This window comes from Cololabis saira, chromosome 5 (genome assembly GCF_033807715.1).
Source record: "Cololabis saira isolate AMF1-May2022 chromosome 5, fColSai1.1, whole genome shotgun sequence".
Taxonomy (NCBI): domain Eukaryota; kingdom Metazoa; phylum Chordata; class Actinopteri; order Beloniformes; family Belonidae; genus Cololabis; species Cololabis saira.
In genome coordinates this window covers 7,719,854-7,738,857 of record NC_084591.1, presented here as the reverse complement: position 1 = coordinate 7,738,857, position 19,004 = coordinate 7,719,854, and positions in this window count along the sequence as shown.

Below are 19,004 nucleotides of genomic sequence, written 5' to 3'. Positions count from 1 at the left end.
TGTTCAGAAGGTTTGTGGCTTTTGAAAAATGGGTCCCATATTTACTTAGGTTACTATGGGGCGAAGGAATTGGTAATAATCTGTGCTCACGTTCACTTTTCCCATAGGACTCAATAGACTCAGGAGCTGCTGTTATGCCGCTTTTGCACTAGGACTTACTTGGCCCGACTCGGCTCGGCGCGGCGCGGCTTTACACGGCTCCACCCGTGTGTTTTTCCACAGCCAGGGGAGAAGCGGGCAGGTTTGGGTGAAGCTGCTGTGACGTACTCGATTGCGCAACACCTTTGTTGTGTCGGCGCAGATGAGAAATCAGCTGGAGCCGGGAGCGGCTGAGAGTAAAACAGCCCGTCTACATCGCTTTTTTAATTTTTTCTCGACAGCCACCAGGTTTATGAACATCTGCACCTCAGAGTTGGATCACCAAACAGACGTTTTGTGCTTCATAATAAAATCGCTGCGAGCCGCGGGTCGCTCTCGCGCTGACTCCCGCTTCCTGATTCAAACGTCTGACGGCCCCGCCCCCCGACCAATCAGAGGCGTGGAGGGTGGTGACGTCAGAAATAGTCCCCGCTCAGCCCGCAAAGAACCTCGCTGAAATGGTTACAGAAAAAAGTACCGACTTGGAGCGGCTCTACACGTCTCAGCCCTAATGCGAAAGCGCAAAACGGGTAGAACCGAGCTGAGGTGGTACCAGTGCAAAAGCGGCATTAGTCTCCTAAAGGCAGGCCAGCTGACAGTCTTGCCGGGGCCCCGGACAAAATAATCTAAGATGGGCCCCCCTGCGCCCAGATCTCTCCTTCTCCCTCTTCCTCTCCTCTCCCTCTGTTCTTCAGGTTTTTATACTAAGCTAATGGACGTTAACATTAGAGCTAGCCAGTTAGGTTAAGTTACAAGGTTGGTAAACGTTGTAGCTGTTTCTTACCTTGCTCTACGCTCACTTTATTAATTCCAGCTTCACCTTCACCACCTTTTTAAAATATTTGTGTAGAGAATCTATGAGGCCTCTATTTTCTTCTTCTCTTCTTTTTCTTCTTCTCTTTTCTCTTCTTTTCTGAGCACCAGACTTGTGCTGACCAGACATTTTGACCATTCTAATGGTTGAATTAAATGATAACATCAAATTTTTTTGTGTTGGGGGTTCTTGACCACAAGGACAATTAGGAAGAAAACAAATAACAAGCTTTTATGTAACTCAAATACTACATATTCTTTCCACAAATAGGCATATTTTGAAACATTTTGAAAAAATGATTCCATAATTTAATGAGAATATATATATATTTTTTTTTTCAGTTCTGCCCCCCCCCCCCTACCCTGGGCCCGGGACAACAGACCCGTTTGTCCCCCCCTATCAGCGGGCGTGCGTAACCCACGTGACACAGATACAGGAAACACAACCATAGTGGGGGGTAGAGTTTATAGAACGTCTCTGACGCTGTCGCGCCAACAGGATCCTGCTGTGTGGCCTAATGAGGTGACGGGTTTGACGCGAGTCAACAAACACTCGTTATGTGACTCCAGACAGGGCTCAGCAGGTTCAGCGGCGCAGGTAGGCCAGACCGGTCTCAGTTATTCGCTCTTGTTCTGTGACTTTAGTGGGGGGCCTGAATAAGCTCAACCAATCTCCACAACGACAGAGTCTCCGTTAGCAGTTAATCAAGCTGTCCCGGCTTTCTGGAGGGATCCTACTCGTTTGTGTAAACTTTACTCATAATTAGTACAATGCAGTCTGGGTAATAAAAAAAAAAGATGAATGTTTTCCAGATTATTCGTTCGATAATTATTATTCATCATAATCATCATATAAGTGGATCGAGGAAGGAACACGACATTCAGCTTCTCTACAATCAAAGTCTGGATCATCCCTTCCCGTTATGCAACCGATAAAACGACTAGAATAAACTAGACTTGTAGTTCTCCAAACCGGTCTTGGTCTCAAGACCACTTTCTTGTAAGAAATTCGTAAGAAATGACAGTTCTTAAAGGGAAAGTTCGGTTTTTTACAACCTGGACCTTATTTCTGGCATTTCTTATGGTCGTATACTCACCCAGGCAAGTTTGGTGTCATTTGGAGTCCTTCGGAAGATATTAGGGGGATATTAGGGCTATCTCTGTGCGCGCATCCCAGACACAGCTCCGTGTACAGCTGGAGTTCGCTACTGTTAGTTTACTGTTAGTTATTTGAAACATGTCTGAATATTTGTCAAATTTTGAGGTTGTGGACGACGACTTTGAATATGATGGAGTTTACGGCTGAAGAGCTCACTGAACGGAGGACAGAGTGCGCGCACAGAGATGACGTCATGAGTTCAGAGGTCTTGTTTACAAACTGATTTATTTGTTACACACACAGCCCCGGATGTAGACAACAGGTCCTGGAAGCAGATCTAGTGATTCATAAAAGAAATGAACGAGTTTCGTGGCAATCATGTGTTATTTAGATGCTGCATCGTCTGTGTCCCGCTGTGCCCCGTTCACTACCGTTATATGGAGAAACCCCTAATATCTTCCAAAGGACTCCAAATGACACCAAACTTGCCTGGGTGAGTATACGACCATAAAAAATGCCAGAAATAAGGTCCAGGTTGTAAAAAAACGAACTTTCCCTTTAAGACGGTTCTTAAGAAAATATTGAGGAATTGCACTTAAGAACTTTCTTATGAACTTCTTAATTTTAGATCTTAAGACATTTCTTAAGATTGTTCTTAAGAACATATTGATGAATCCGGCCCCTGGTCTTGATACTCTCTGGTCTTGGTAGTGTCTTGGTCTCGGTTTGGGCGGTCTTACAAGTGTAGCATAAACGTCTCTCCACTGCTGTTGCTCCTGCCGAGGGTACAAACCCATCTGGGCGACTCCTTCGCCTGCGTCTCTCAGGCCTTACGTCCCTCAACTCTTGGTTCAGGCCGTGGTTTGATCCAACAGAACCTGTGCAGGAGGTCCAGGACGTATCTGGTCTTATTGAGCCCAGAGGGAGACGCATGTTCGCTGGCTACCTGTGACTCCAACAAGACACTCGAGAGTAAACTGCGTTATCTCTCCGACTACTCAACCCCAGATGCTCCTGTAACCGTAGTTACGCTGCCATTAACAATCTGTGCGTTTCCATGCATCAATAACCCTTTTAAAACCCGAATATTGTCAATAACCCGAATTCGCACGGCCATTTAAACACCAATAACCCCTTTGAATAACCCGAATTTGCTCATATTCGGGTTTTTAAAAACCCGAATATGAGCCCTGGGTTACTCCTTTTAAAACCCGAATATTGGGTCATGTAAACGGCAAACGGGATATCCCCATCAAACGGAACATGAATTTGTTTTCTGCGCATGCTCTGTTCACAAGGAATTAAGTTCTTATAAGTTCTTATAAACATGGCGAAACGCAAGACCACGCCACACTTTTGGAGTGAGGAGGAGACTAATCACTTCATAAATGTAATGAAGGATATGAACATTTCTGCATTTGTAGACAGTAGAAAGTACCGGGATAGCCAGATTTACAAGAAGGTGAGCGAAAAGTTGCGCGAAGCAGCATTTGTTTTGAATTTGGATACAGGAAGAAGAAGCGGAAATTACGGGAATTGCGTCATGATGTTCTCCGTGCGTCGCTGGTTTGATCCAGATATCCCAAATGATTAATCACCATGTAAACAGGGATAACCCTGTTAGCTCACGCATGTAAACTGAATATTCCGAATGTTTCAGTAACCGGAATATTAGCAATAACCCGAATTTTGACTGCATGTGTGGCAGGGTGGAGGAGCAGCCACTCAGGTTGATTGGGGACAGGTGTGTCCCATCAACCTCTCCACCCTGCCTGCCTTCATAAGGCGTGGCTGCACAGCAGCACGGGGCTGTTGGAGAGGCTGCTGAAGCCGAAGCACGTGTGTCCTGGGTGTTGGTAAATAAAGTGGTTGTGCACTGAAACTCCGTGTCCTCTCTATCCTGTCGGTCGGGACCCGTAGCACTCGCCCTGCTACAGCATGTAAACGTAGTCAATGTTTAGTAAGGTTTTCCTCTGTTGTTCCCTCTGGAGTAGGGTTGCCACCTTTCAGAAATAGAAATAAGGGACACCAAGAAGCCAAAAAAAAAGCCCCAAAACTTCTAAACTGCATAAAAAAGTGTTTATTTTATATGAAAAAACAAAATACTTTGATTTAAAGTTTAAAGTGCTTTAATAGCACTTGTTCGAGTCACGAATGACCTCCTTATGGCCTCAGATAAGGGATTAGTGTCCATACTGGTTCTACTGGACCTCAGTGCTGCTTTTGACACTATAGATCATGGCATTTTACTGCACAGGTTAGAGCATGTTGTTGGGATTAAAGGGACAGCTCTATGTTGGTTTAAATCATACCTATCTGACAGGTTCCAGTTTGTTCATGTACATGAGGTTTCTTCAGAACAGTCAAGGGTCTGTTATGGTGTTCCGCAGGGTTCAGTGCTAGGGCCAATCTTGTTCAGTTTATACATGCAGCCGTTGGGAAGTATAATCCAGAATCACGGCATACACTTTCATTGTTATGCTGATGATACGCAGCTCTATTTGTCTATGAAGCCGGATGAAACAGAACCGTTAGTTAAACTTCAGGCATGTCTTAGGGACATCAAGGACTGGATGTCCAGAAATTTCCTGCTTCTAAATTCAGATAAAACAGAGGTTATCATTCTTGGTCCAGAGCATCTTAGGAAGGGATTAGATGGTGTTGCGATGGCTTCCAGTGCAACTGTGAGAAATCTTGGTGTTATTTTCGATCAGGATTTGTCGTTTAAACCATATGTCAATCAGGTTTGTAAAATAGCCTTTTTCCACCTCCGTAATATTGCAAAGATTAGGAAAATCCTCTCACAGAGTGATGCAGAAAAACTAGTTCATGCGTTTGTATCTTCTAGACTAGATTACTGTAATGTGTTGTTAGCAGGATGTCCAAGTAATTTGCTGAATAGGCTCCAGCTGATCCAAAATGCAGCAGCACGAGTACTGACAGGAATTAGCAGGAGAGACCACGTCTCTCCAGTGTTAGCGTCGCTCCATTGGTTACCCGTAAAATTCAGAATCCAATTTAAAATTCTATTACTTGCGTATAAAGCCCAAAACGGCTTAGCTCCGCATTATTTGCAAGACCTGATAGTGCCTTATGTTCCTGTCAGAGCTCTCCGTTCTCAGAGTGCAGGTTTACTTGTAGTTCCTAGAGTATCTAAATGTAGATTTGGAGGGCGGGCGTTCTGCTATCAGGCGCCACTACTATGGAACCAACTTCCAATCTGGGTTAAGGGGGCTGACACCACCTCCACCTTTAAAACTAAACTTAAAACATTTCTGTTTAGTAAAGCCTATAGTTAGTGTTTAGTAAACCTCTAGCTGGTGTTGGTAAATCTCTAGGTAGTGTAAACTTTAGTGTGTCAGAGTCGCTCCTGTGGTTTCTTGTGCTGGCCCCCCCTTCTCCTCCCTTTTCTCTCTTTTGTCCATGTTGCAGCATCCTTTGCCGGACACCGGAACCTGCAGGTGGTCGTGGGTGGCTTGTAGCTTGCATTACGGAGCACAAGTCTTTCCCCGACCCTGCACCCCAACCTGGGACTTGCTGATTGGGCCGGAGCTTCGGGAGCTGCGTGCTGGCCTGCGGTCCCCACCCCTGGTCATCCCGTTGCTGGCCCCCCCTTCTCCTCCCTTTTCTCTCTTTTGTCCTGCAGGTGGCCGTGGGTGGCTTGTAGCTTGCATTACGGAGCACAAGTCTTTTCCTGACCCTGCACCCCAACCCGGGACTTGCTGATTGGGCCGGAGCTTCGGGAGCTGTGTGCTGGCCTGCGGTCCCCACCCCTGGTCATCCCGTTGCTGGCCCCCCCTTCTCCTCCCTTTTCTCTCTTTTGTCCTGCAGGTGGCCGTGGGTGGCTTGTAGCTTGCATTACGGAGCACAAGTCTTTTCCTGACCCTGCACCCCAACCTGGGACTTGCTGATTGGGCCGGAGCTTCGGGAGCTGTGTGCTGGCCTGCGGTCCCCACCCCCGGTCATCCCGTTGCTGCTTCCACCTGCCTGCTGTGCTGTTGCCGTCCCTGACCCACCAGTCTGGCCCTCGGCAGGAGGGTCCCCCCTGATGAGCCTGGTCCTGCTCAAGGTTTCTTCCCTCCTAAAGGGGAGTTTTTCCTTGCCACTGTTTGGCTTAAGGTTTTTCTCCCACTAGGGGAGTTTTTACCTGCCATTGTTTATGTAATAACTGCTCGGGGGTCATGTTCTGGGTATGGGTCTCTGTAAAGCGTCTAGAGACAACTCTGTTGTATTAGACGCTATATAAATAAAATTGAATTGAATAGCATTGAACTTGCATGACTGTACAGACAGCCAACCATACTAGCAACTGAAATATCCTCTTCTATGTATGTCCACATCAGCCCAGATGTATAATATAGATACAGTTGAAGAATATGGTGTAAAAGTTAATTTAATTCAATAATTCAACTAGAATATGGTGTAAAAGTTAATTTATTTCAATAATTCAACTAGAATATGGTGTAAAAGTTAATTTATTTCAATAATTCAACTAGAATATGGTGTAAAAGTTAATTTATTTCAATAATTCAACTAGAATATGGTGTAAAAGTTAACTTATTTCAATAGTTCAACTAGAATATGGTGTAAAAGTTAATTTATTTCAATAATTCAACTAGAATATGGTGTAAAAGTTAATTTATTTCAATAATTCAACTAGAATATGGTGTAAAAGTTAATTTATTTCAATAATTCAACTAGAATATGGTGTAAAAGTTAATTCATTTCAATAATTCAACTAGAATATAGTGTAAAAGTTAACTTATTTCAATAATTCAACTAGAATATGGTGTAAAAGTTAATTTATTTCAATAATTCAACTAGAATATGGTGTAAAAGTTAATTCATTTCAATAATTCAACTAGAATATAGTGTAAAAGTTAACTTATTTCAATAATTCAACTAGAATATGGTGTAAAAGTTAATGAAAATATGGTACAAATCGTGTCCCGTATTAGTTCAATACGGGACGCAACATTTTTTTCTCAAATAAAGGACAATTCCGTATTTTACGGTACAGGTGGCAACCCTACTCTGGAGGCGTAAAAAATCATTAACACGTTCAAACAAAGAGGCGGTGCTCGGCTGCAGCAGACCGGTTCTGCCCTGCTCTCCTCACCCAGAGGAGCTGGAGAGCTGCCGAGGGGTGACGACGGTGATGGAGGGGAGGGACGGGCGGGTGGGGGCGACAGCTCACCTTTCTGTGAGGCCATTCACTGCAGTGTTATTGTAGGGGCTCCTGGTCCTGGTCCGGGGCCCGGGGCCTCTGTGATGGACGGCTACAGCTGAGATAGTGCCGGTTGGGGGAACCCGATCTCACCGTGACCTGATCCAGAGCACTTTCAGACCCCCAAGAGCTTTTAATAGAATTCTCCTTTTATTGTACCCAATCAATGAAAACAGGCCTGTAAGTTGAGATTTCAGCACGTTGTTAAAGTAACAATAATAATAATAATAATAATACCTAGATACGTGCCCTTGGAGATGATGACGCTTCTCTCCCTCAACACAAACATGTTGTATGAAAGAAGGTTAAAGAGACAGAAAAATGAGATTTACTTTACACACCTTTGAGAGTCATGAACAGTTCAATCCTGGATTTTATGGTTGTGTTTGAAATTCAACACTTTTTTTTATTTTTGCATAAATTTGACCAAAAACATCCAAAGGTCTTCACATGTCCCAAATAGTCCTAAAAGTGTATAAAGACACCAACATGAAAGAGAGGACAGTAAAGTTATTGTTTTGTTTATTTTCAATGTTGTTCTTGCTCTCATTTTCAGACTTGAATTAACTTTTTTTGGAGGTTTTATGAGACGTCCTCCTTCACTCTGGTTTTCCTTTGTACATTTCAGCTGGTTCTGCTTCCCGTGTTTGTTTGCTCCGCAGCTGCGTCCTGTTTCTTTAATCGACCTTCATCTTCCGCCTGTTTGTCAGATTTGTTGTTGTGTTTGTTGTTGCTCTCTCTCTACGTATATATATGTACTGTATATACAGTTGTGTGAAAACGTTTTTGCCCCCTTTCTGAATTCCTATTTTTTAGCATGTTTGTCTCACTTAAATGCAGAGGTGTCAAAAGTATTCACATTCATTACTCAGGTAGAAGTATAGATACTAGAGTTTAAAAATTACTCCTGTAGAAGTTGAAGTATCAACTCAAGTTTTTTACTCAAGTAAAAGTATAAAAGTACTGGTTTCAAAACTACTTAAAGTATAAAAGTAAAAGTAATGTAAGGGGGCAAAAAGCCATTAAGGACAAAAGCCATTGAAAATGAATGTATCTTAGTATAATGTAAATATATTAAAGAACCATATATGTGTACTATTGAGCATTAACATGTGTTTCAGAGAGCAGCAGATATGATGACTAGTTGCCTATAAGTATTGTAATGGTGCAAAAAGTCAAACTTCAGAGACATGTTATCATTTATCCTAACCTTTATTGGAATGTACATCCAAGTTTAGTTGCAGGAATCTGAGGGAACGGATGTAAGAACAAAACTGGACAAGAACATCTGAAACAACCACAACCAAATTCACTCTATCCGGATGGAGCAATTTAACTGGATAGTTTTTTTTTTAAAGGCCGAAATGAAATAGAGTAACGAGGCTGTTTTTAAAATGTAAGGAGTAAAAAGTACAGATAATTACGTGAAAATGTAAGGAGTAAAAGTAAAAAGTCGTCTGAAAAATAATTACTCCAGTGAAGTATAGATAACCAAAATTTCTACTTAAGTAAGGTAACGAAGTATTTGTACTTCGTTACTTGACACCTCTGCTTAAAGGAGCATGAGGCTCCTTTTAAGAAATGAGACTCTCTAGCGCCACCCTTCACCACGACGGCCATCGGGGGTACTGCAGCCAACAGTGAAGCCAGCACGGGAGAACGGGGAGAACGTGCATGCAGCTTCATGTGACGTCACATCTGCAGGACAGCGCGGGAAATTCGGGACCGAATTGCAGCACACTTTGCAGCACACAGCCTGTTCAAGGCAACGGAGAGATACACTAGAGGGCTCATTCTTTTGGGTTTGGAACGCTTCATCTGACATTATTACTAGAAAACTTAAAATGTATACGGATTTTTTTCATAAATCCTGCCTCAATCCTGCCTCATGCTCCTTTAAATGTTTCAGATCATCAAACAAATTTAAATATTAGACAAAGGTAACACAAGTTAACACAAAATGCAGTTTTTAAATGAAGGTTTTTATTATTAAAAATGCAAACCTACATGGCCCTGTGTGAAAATCAGTAATTTTTGATTGCTTTGTTGTTTTGATATCTTGATGTCTTTGGGGTATATTCCAAGTATGCAGATTGTTGGCCTCGAAGGAATATTACACTTAGGGCCAAATCCACAAAGAATAGATTGCGCCCGCAATTTGCCCCGCTTTAAGGTCCTATTCACAAAAGATTTTGCTCTAATGATATGCCGGCGCAAACACACCCATAAAGTTTTGCAGTAACTTCATTAAATCCGGATCGGGATCAGATCAGGATCTGACGGTAATTCATGTTCTGTGTTTTGCTACACACACCTACAGGTCAGCTGTTAAACACACACATTCTAGATTTATATGTTTATATGGTGGAATTGTTTGTAATAAAGCAGCCCCTTACTGTAGGGATGAATCCTGAGCTCAACCCCACTTGATCTGACTGTGTACAGTCATGTCTGACTGTAGATTTCACCCTTAATATCATTCAGTATCACACAGGCTTGAATGATAGAGAGAGAGAAACAGAGACAGAGGGGGAGTGAGGAGTGAGTTTGCGCGGGTTAATACACGCTTCGAAAAGACGGTATTTGCTCCACTATTTTTGCGTGTGGCAAATAGCGCTGGCCTTTGTGAATTAGACGGTTTTTGCAATGAGGCTTATTTGCATAGAAAGGGAGTAATTTTGCGCCGAATGTATGAATATAATTTACATGCATGCAAATGGCACAGGCGCACCATGACACTATTTGCTTGGCAGCGCAGTTTGTGCAAAGGGCGAATTGCACCGGTTTGTGAATTAGACGCTCTCGTTTTGTCTCATTTGCACAGGTTTAGCGGCCGCAAAAGCCGCACAATCCTTTCGTGGATTTGGCCCTTAGTCATCCAGGATAAACATTTGACTACATTTATATGTTAAGGTTTTTAATTTAATTGATAAAGCTTTTAATGACATGAACAACTCACCTTTGTCGATGTAAGGAGTCTTTCAGCAGCTGCTCGATCGCCGCTCTCCCGCTTTGGATCGACGCAACACATTTGACCTTATATTGACCTATAAACGCTTGTCATCACATGTTATTTTGTTCCTGTAAATTCAACAAGATGGAAGGGATGAAGAAACGTGGAGTCCAGAGAATGTGGCGAGCAGGAGAAGGCTGGCCAGGCGAGTACTATTAGGACTATTATTTATTTATTTACGATTATTTTAGTCTAGACGAGAGGCATCGGTCCCACCAGACAGGCAGCAGGAATAATATGAGCACGAGTCCTCCACTGATGGATTTATACCGCGGACCGCAGACGGATTTACGTGCACGAGAGCCGCTCAGGAGGAGGAGGCAGCAGGCAGAGCCTCACGGCCTGCTCAACACGATTTCTTCATCTATTTTTGAGACAATTTAAAACAGGGGTGTCAAACTAATTTTGCTTGGCAGGCCGGATTTGACCAATTTTTTTCTTGCGGGCCGCACGCTCAAAATAACAAAAACGGTGCAAAAATGTTTTTTTCTAATTCTTTTTTTTTACTATTGTTATCTAATCCAATATCAGTTTAGTTAATTTTAACGGAAATATGCATTTGTTTACACTCTAATTATGTAAAATATATTTCTTCAGGATCTTTTCTTGAAATTTCTCATTTGTTTTCAAATTATGTAAGATACTTTTAATATCATTTTACAAAGATAAACAGAAACAAGTATGTTTTTTTTATATTTCGCTTTTTTATACGAAATTTAATTAAAAGCTAAATCTTTCTTATTACATCCGAGTGTTTCTTTGTGATTTAGAGAGTTTTCCAGTACAATTAAGTGTATTCATTTTTAAAAACTGGCGCAGATATTTACACCAGTGTGCCGAAAAAGGGGATCTCGGGATCTTGTTCACGAGTGAGAGAACGATGGAGCGTGAGATTGACAGACGGATCGGTGCAGCGTCCGCAGTAATGCGGTCGATGTACTGGACCGTCGTGGTAAAGAGGGAGCTGAGTCGAAAGGCGAAGCTCTCGATTTACCGGTCAATCTACGCCCCTACCCTCACCTATGGACATGAACTTTGGGTAGTGACCGAAAGGACAAGATCGCGGATACAAGCGGCCGAGATGAGTTTCCTCCGCAGGGTGGCTGGACGCTCCCTTAGAGATAGGGTGAGGAGTTCGGTCACCCGGGAGGAGCTCGGAGTCGAGCCGCTGCTCCTTCACATTGAGAGGAGTCAGCTGAGGTGGCTTGGGCATCTGTACCGGATGCCTCCTGGACGCCTCCCTAGGGAGGTATTCCAGGCATGTCCCACCGGGAGGAGACCCCGGGGAAGACCCAGGACACGCTGGAGAGACTATGTCTCTCGGCTGGCCTGGGAACGCCTCGGACTCCCCCCGGAAGAGCTGGAGGAGGTGTCTGGGGTGAGGGAAGTCTGGGCATCCCTGCTGAGGCTGCTGCCCCCGCGACCCGGTAACGGATAAAGCGGGAGAAGATGAGTGAGTGAGTGAGTGCCGAAAAAGTCAGCACTTCTTTTTAAACTGTTTTACTTTGTCACTATCCTCGTATTCAAAACGGAAATTCTCCAAATAAATATCTTCTATCATATTTTTTAGCAGTGATATTTTTCCTGCGAAAATATATAATATAATGATTAGGGCTGTCCAAGTTAGTGCGTTAACGACGCGTTAACTTAACGTTCTCTTAACGCCGACAATTTTTTTAACGCACACGATTAAAAAAAAAAAAAAAAAGGTGCATATCATTTCAGGCGCTTGATGGCACCCGTAGTTCGAGGAAAAGTCTGGAACTGAAAGATGGAGAATGAAAAGCGACTTTTGAACAGCAAGTTCACTTTCAAAAAGATGCCAGACGGTTCGCTGGACAAGACTGAAGTTATTTACATGTACCATCGATTTGAAATGAATTACCACCGAAGTACGTTGAGTCTCAAATACCAGAGAGCCTTTTATTTTCCTCCATATGAGAGACATAATTACAGGGAAAATTTAACTGACCAATGCACTTCTTGTACAATGTTTGTGATGCATATGGTTCATTGTTTTACACTGAGCTGCTTAAAACAGGAATCTTAAGTTAGTCTTTCCAAGTGTAAAGTTGGGGACTACATTGTGTTTGTATTTATGAAGGAACGTTACATTCAGGTCAAAAGATTTTTTTGTGGAAATTGAATAAACATTGGCATAAAGCAAGCATATTTGCCCTTTCTCAGGTTGTTAACAGTATTAAAAACATTAAAAAAAATACCTTGAGGTAATTTAGAACAGCACAAAATGTGTGAATAAATATGAAATATGTGATTAATCGCAGTTAATTACAGAAATCATGGATTAATTAAGATTAAAAATTTTAATCGTTGGCCAGCACTAATAATGATTCTTGGCAATTATTTATGCCTTCCTTTTTTAGTAAATTAACATTTCGTTTTTTTGCGTTGGAAACTTCTCGCGGGCCGCATGAAAATCTCTCTCGGGCCGCATGCGTCCCGCGGGCCGCACATTTGACACCCCTGGTTTAAAGTCATCTTCATTAAAGATGTATAATAACTTCTCAAAGGTTAAGAACCTTTAAAGGAGCAATTCAACACCAAATGTACTGCAAATCAAAACATACTAAACAATCAGCAGCGGTTTACTTACCAATCTAAAAGAAACGTTGCATTAAACGTCATGTCTTTGCTGTTCATACTGTCTCCAGCGGTGCTGATGTCCACTCTGGTTTTAATTCTGCTTTTATCTGCTCTTATTGCGCTTCCAAACGAGACTTTTCTCCAGAGAGCTCCATCCATCCATCCTTGCTGCTCCTGTTCACTTATCCTAAACTGACCTCTTGGAGGGGCGACCTGCATGACTGCAAACAAGTTCAAGTACGGCTCGCTACTGCAGAAACTCTTACAAGTAGAGGTGTCAAATTGGCCCATTAATTGCGATTAATTTGTAGCATGCGAGTGCTACGGGGGCCCGACCGACAGGATAGAGAGGACACGGAGTTTTGTGCAGAACCCTTTTTATTTACTGGAACCTCACACCCAGGACACAGGTGCACAAGCACCAGGACCAGCAGCAGCTTCACCGTAGCCCCCTGCTGCTGTCCAGCCCTGCCTTATCAAGGCTGGCAGGGTGGAGAGGTTGATGGGCCACACCTGTGACCCATCCCCTGAGTGGCTGCAGCTCCTCCACCCTGCCACATACCCCCATCGTCAAACTCAGGCCGGGGTCCAACCGGCCGAGCCTACTCCCCCCCGCCCCCCTCGGAGCGGGAGAGGAAGCCCGGAACCGCCGTCTGCGCCCCCGGGCCTTCCTGGGTCGGGAGGCCACCCTCGGCGTCGGGCCGACCAGCGGGAACGGTCGGGAGGCCGTCCTCGGTGACGGGCCGACCGCCGAGAAAGCCGCTTTCGGGACCGAGCCCACGGTGGCCTCGGGCCAGACGGCATCCGCGGCCGTGGCCGGGGTGCGTCCAGGACCACCCCCTCCTCCGTCACGCAGCACTGCTCCGGAGCTGGTGTGTCCAGGACCGCCTCCTCCTCGACGCAGCCCTGCTCTGGCTGCTGGTCGGTCCCCGTCTCCGCGGGTCCCGCCGTCGCTAGCGCCCCCTCCACCTCCGCAGCCACCTCCGACTCCGCAGCCGCCTCCATCTCAGGAGCCATCGCTTGGCGGCCTGCAGCCACTGCCTCCCGGCCTCTCAGCTGCAGCGCCGCCAGCTCCTCCCGCGCTGCTGCGGCGAACCTCAAGTGTGGCGCAGGGGTGGGTTGCTCCGCCGCCACCAGCGCTTCAAGCGCCGCGAGCTGCTGCTCCCCCTGGGCCCGGAGCAGGGCTACGAGGTCCGCCATGGCATGGGCGAGCGCTTCCAGGGCCCGCTCCGTGCCTCCCTCCTCCATCCCGACAGGATAGAGAGGACACAGAGTTTAGTGCAGAACTCTTTTATTCCCAAAACACACTCTCACGTGCCCAAGCACCTTCTCCCACAGCAGCAGCTTTCCAGTGTCAGCAGCAGCTCCTCCGGCCCTTGCTGCTGTCCAGCCCTGCCTTATAAGGCAGGCAGGGTGGAGAGGCTGACGGGCCACACCTGTGTCCCATCAGCCTGAGTGGCTGCAGCTCCTCCACCCTGCCACATAATTAATTTAGCGCATTTTTTAATCTCTAACTTTACTTTTTCTGTTTGCGAGTTGCCTTCATTATGGCCTATATATCCTATAATGGCTAGGACCGCATCTGTTCAAGTCTGTTAAAAAAAAAAAATTACTTTATTAAGCCACTTTTTTAATTGTTATATATTAATGTTTTGATCTGCCACAATAATGTAATGAATTCAAAGGACAACACCTCAAGTTGAGGGCTTTTCTCAGCAATTTTAAGGTGCGATTAAAGAGATTAATTCGATTAATTAATTACAGATATTAATGAATTAATCGCTCCATTTTTTTAATCGCTTGAGAGCACTAATTACAAGACCAGACGACCCGGAGCGAGTTAATTAGCACGCTAACTCTGCAGATATCGCAGCAGCTAAATACTTTGCTTATTATGTGACGTGACTACACGTATTTCTTCTCATTTACTTGCTGTTTCTAGATTATTTGGTGATGTTTTAACCTACAATTTTGCACATTGCTCCTTTAAGCACCAGCATATAACCTTTGCCTAATTGATTTTTATAAAGTGATATCTTTAAGCCATGATTTGAGATTAAAATCCAATAGTTTTTTTTAATTCAACAAGTATATGCAGTGGTCAACTTAGTTGGTTTTATCCGTTTTTTTGTCCTTTCTAAGCGGTCCAGGGATTTGTGACAGAAAGTTTACTGTAACTCGTACAGTAAAACTGTTCATTTGTTACTTTGTAACTCAGACTGAGCTCATTAACCCTTGTGCTGTCTTTGGGTCAAGGAGGGAGGAAGGAAGAAAGAAAAGAAGGAAGTAAGGGAGAAAAGAAGGGAGAAAGGAAGGAAGGGAGAAAGGAAGGAAGGCAGGAAAGAAGGGAGAAAGGAAGGAAGGAAAGAAAGGAAGGAAGGAAGTAAGGACGGACGGACGGACGGAATTGAGAAAAGAAGGAAGGAAGGAAAGAAGGAAGGAAGGAAGCGAGGAAAGAAGGATGGAAGGAAGGGTGAAAAGAAGGAAGGGAGGATGGGAGAAAAGGAAGGGAGAAAAGAAGGAAGGGAGGAAAGAAGGAAGGAAGGAAGAAAGAAAGAAAAGAAGGAAGGAAGGGAGGAAAGAAAGGAGAAAAGAAGGAAGGAAAGAAAGGAAGGAAGGAAGGAATTGAGAAAAGAAGGAAGGAAGGAAAGAAGGGAGAAAAGAAGGAAGGAATGAAAGAAGGGAGAAGAGAAGGAAGGAAGGGAGAAGAGAAGGAAGGAAGGGAGGAAAGAAGGAAGGAATTGAGAAAAGAAGGAAGGAAGGAAAGAAGGGAGGAAAGAAGGAAGGGAGAAAAGAAGGAAGGAAGGAAAGAAGGGAGGAAAGAAGGGAGGAAAGAAGGAAGGGAGAAAAGAAGGAAGGAAGGAAAGAAGGGAGGAAAGAAGGGAGGAAAGAAGGAAGGAGAGAGCAGGAGGAAAGAAGGAAGGAAGGAAGGGAGAAAGAGGAAGGGAAGAAGGAAGGAGAGAGCAGGAGGAAAGAAGGACAGGAGAATCGGGTAATTTTGACCCAAAGACAGTACAAGGGTTAAGTTTAAAGGACTAACTGTTTATGGTCTGGTCACATGAAACTGCTGTGTAATTTAATTTAGAGTCAGCTGGGTGGACGGTGGTGTCAGCAGCTCCGACCCCCCGGCCCCCCCGGCCCCCGGCCCCCCGGCCCCCCCGGCCCCCACCAGTGGTATGTTGATGCGTTCCTGCCTGACCCAAGCCCTTCCCTTCCCATCCATCATCCATCTGGGGGCCCGGGCCCCCACCCCGGGGCCCCCACCCCCCCTCCCTCCATCCACACACACACTGCTGTCGGACATCTGATCAACGGCTCCACTTCTCTGCACCCACATTAACAAAAATACCCACAATCCCCTGTTTACCCTTATGATGCTGTTGTTAATCAATGACGCTGCCTTACCAGCAGAGCTGGGTAGAGTAGCCAAAAATTGTACTCAAGTAAAAGTACTGTTACTTCAGAATAATATGACTCAAGTAGAAGTAAAAAGTAGTCATCCAAATAATTACTTGAGTAAAAGTAAAAAAGAACTTGGTGAAAAAACTATTCAAGTACTGAGTAACTGAATTTATTTTTTTAACACAACCATTCAAACAGACAAAAGTACAAAATAATCATCTTCAGGCAAATTAAATCAAGCTAAAACATAGCTTAAATTAAAATAATCTTAAAGTAAATTCAAGTACTTTAATAAATAATAAAATAAATAAAATAACAGAATAAAAAAAATAAATTAAGCACAAGTAGCACAACATTTCAAGCCTTTGTACTTTTCTTTTTTAACCAGGCAGAACTAGAACAAACATGAACTCATAGAAACTCTGTGTGTGTTTGAGTCTGTGTAAATGTGACAAAACATGCAAAAACAAACATTTTTCCCAAAGAATCACCCAGTGATGTCATGAGATTGACGTGTACGTGGATAAAAGGGATAAAAGAAAAGTAACAGCTCAACGTAGCCTAATGTAGCGGAGTAAGAGTAACAGTTTCTTCTTCACAAATCTACTCAAGTAAAAGTAAAAAGTACGGAGTAAATGTAACTCGTTACTACCCAGCTCTGCTTACCGGATACACGCTGCAAATTCATAGTTTTATTTTCAATATACCATTTGATTCACCACAGAGGCCCAAATAGTGTCCCATAAGTCTCAATGTAAAGATTTAAGTTGTAGAGTTTAACAACAACAGACATATGTAAAAACACAGAAGCTATTAACGTTGCTATAATTTGAATGGATATGAATAACTAACTTAAAGTAGTGTAATATGAGATGCATGCATGCTTAGGTGAGTGGAAGCTGGCGTAAATCAGGCTGCGAGACAGGGTTCATGTCTCCCCACGCTGATATATCCGTGTTCGTACTTAGTTTCTGTTTATCCAGCTGTGCTAACGGGCTGGTCTGGAGGAACCCGAGCGGACTGGACCTCAGCTGAGGTCAAGCAAGCGCTCAACTCCTTCTACAGATGGATCTACGTTCTCTGTCAGGTGTTCCGTTGTTGTTCAGAGAGGTGTCAAAAGTATTCACATCATTACTCAGGTAGAAGTATAGATACTAGAGTTTAAAAATACTCCTGTAGAAGTTGAAGTATCAACTCAAGTTTTTTACTCAAGTAAAAGTATAAAAGTACTGGTTTCAAAACTACTTAAAGTATAAAAGTAAAAGTAATGTAAGGGGGAAAAAAGCCATTAAGGACAAAAGCCATTGAAAATGAATGCATCTTAATATAATGCAAATATATTAAAGAATCATACATGTGTACTATTGAGCATTAACATGTGTTTCAGAGAGCAGGAGATATGATGACTAGTTGCCTATAAGTATTGTAATGGTGCAAAAAGTCAAACTTCAGAGGCATGTTATCATTTATCCTAACCTTTATTGGAATGTACATCCAAGTTTAGTTGCAGGAATCTGAGGGAACGGATGTAAGAACAAAACTGGACAAGAACATCTGAAACAACCACAACCAAATTCACTCTATCCGGATGCAGCAATTTAACTGGATAGTTTTTTTTTTAAAGGCCGAAATGAAATAGAGTAATGAGGCTGTTTTAAATGTAAGGAGTAAAAAGTACAGATAATTGTGTGAAAATGTAAGGAGTAAAAGTAAAAAGTCGTCCGAAAAAATAATTACTCCAGTGAAGTATAGATAACCCAAATTTCTACTTAAGTAAGGTAACGAAGTATTTGTACTTCGTTACTTGACACCTCTGGTTGTTCAGAGATCAGCGAGGCAACGGAGGGTTGGACTCAAACTTAAACCTCAGTTTAATTAGTTATAAACATGAATGCAGTCATTTGTTAGAGACCCAGGCTTGTGTCAGGGGCAGGAACCCACACGGGCCCTTTGGACCATTTCTAGTTCAAATACATTGCATATATCTGTATGTGGAAATGCGTATATCTATACATATGTGAACAGAAACAAGTACATGTGTTTATGTGCTTTAATGTGTGTAGAAATATCTCTGAGTAAGAATGTTTGTAATGAATAAGATTGTACATGGGTGGATATAAGTTCATATAGTAAATAAAGTCTGCTTTTACATATAGATGACTACAGGGACTAATACTAACTAATACTCGGGTATACCTCGATTTACGTTTATAAAATTCTTACACCTTTTATTCAAATTTACACTTTTAACTATGTTAAGTTTTTTCTTTTCTTTCATATTTAACAACAGGGGTCCAACTGAAAAAAACAGTATTGAGTTCAAGGGGTAAGAGTTCATACGTTTTTTACGTCTTCCTTACTCCTTTTTGGAGAATAACACCTTTGCTATAGCCTATTATATTTATTAATTCTTGTCTACTTTGTTTAAGTTGGTACACTTATTATTTAGTGATTATTATTGTTCTTTTTATTTTATTAATTTATTATTCTGCTGTTTTATTTATTTATTTGTGCTTATGTTTGAAATAAAAGATATCAATCAAAGTTTCATCTGTTTGCCTGAATTCACATGAAACTCCAATTATGAAAAAGTTCAACCTGGGTGTAAAATATAGATTGAAAGCAAAATACTATAATTTGAAAACCTTTTAAATCTGTATTATATTTACATAAGAACATGGAAAACACAACAACTGAGAGTATCAATG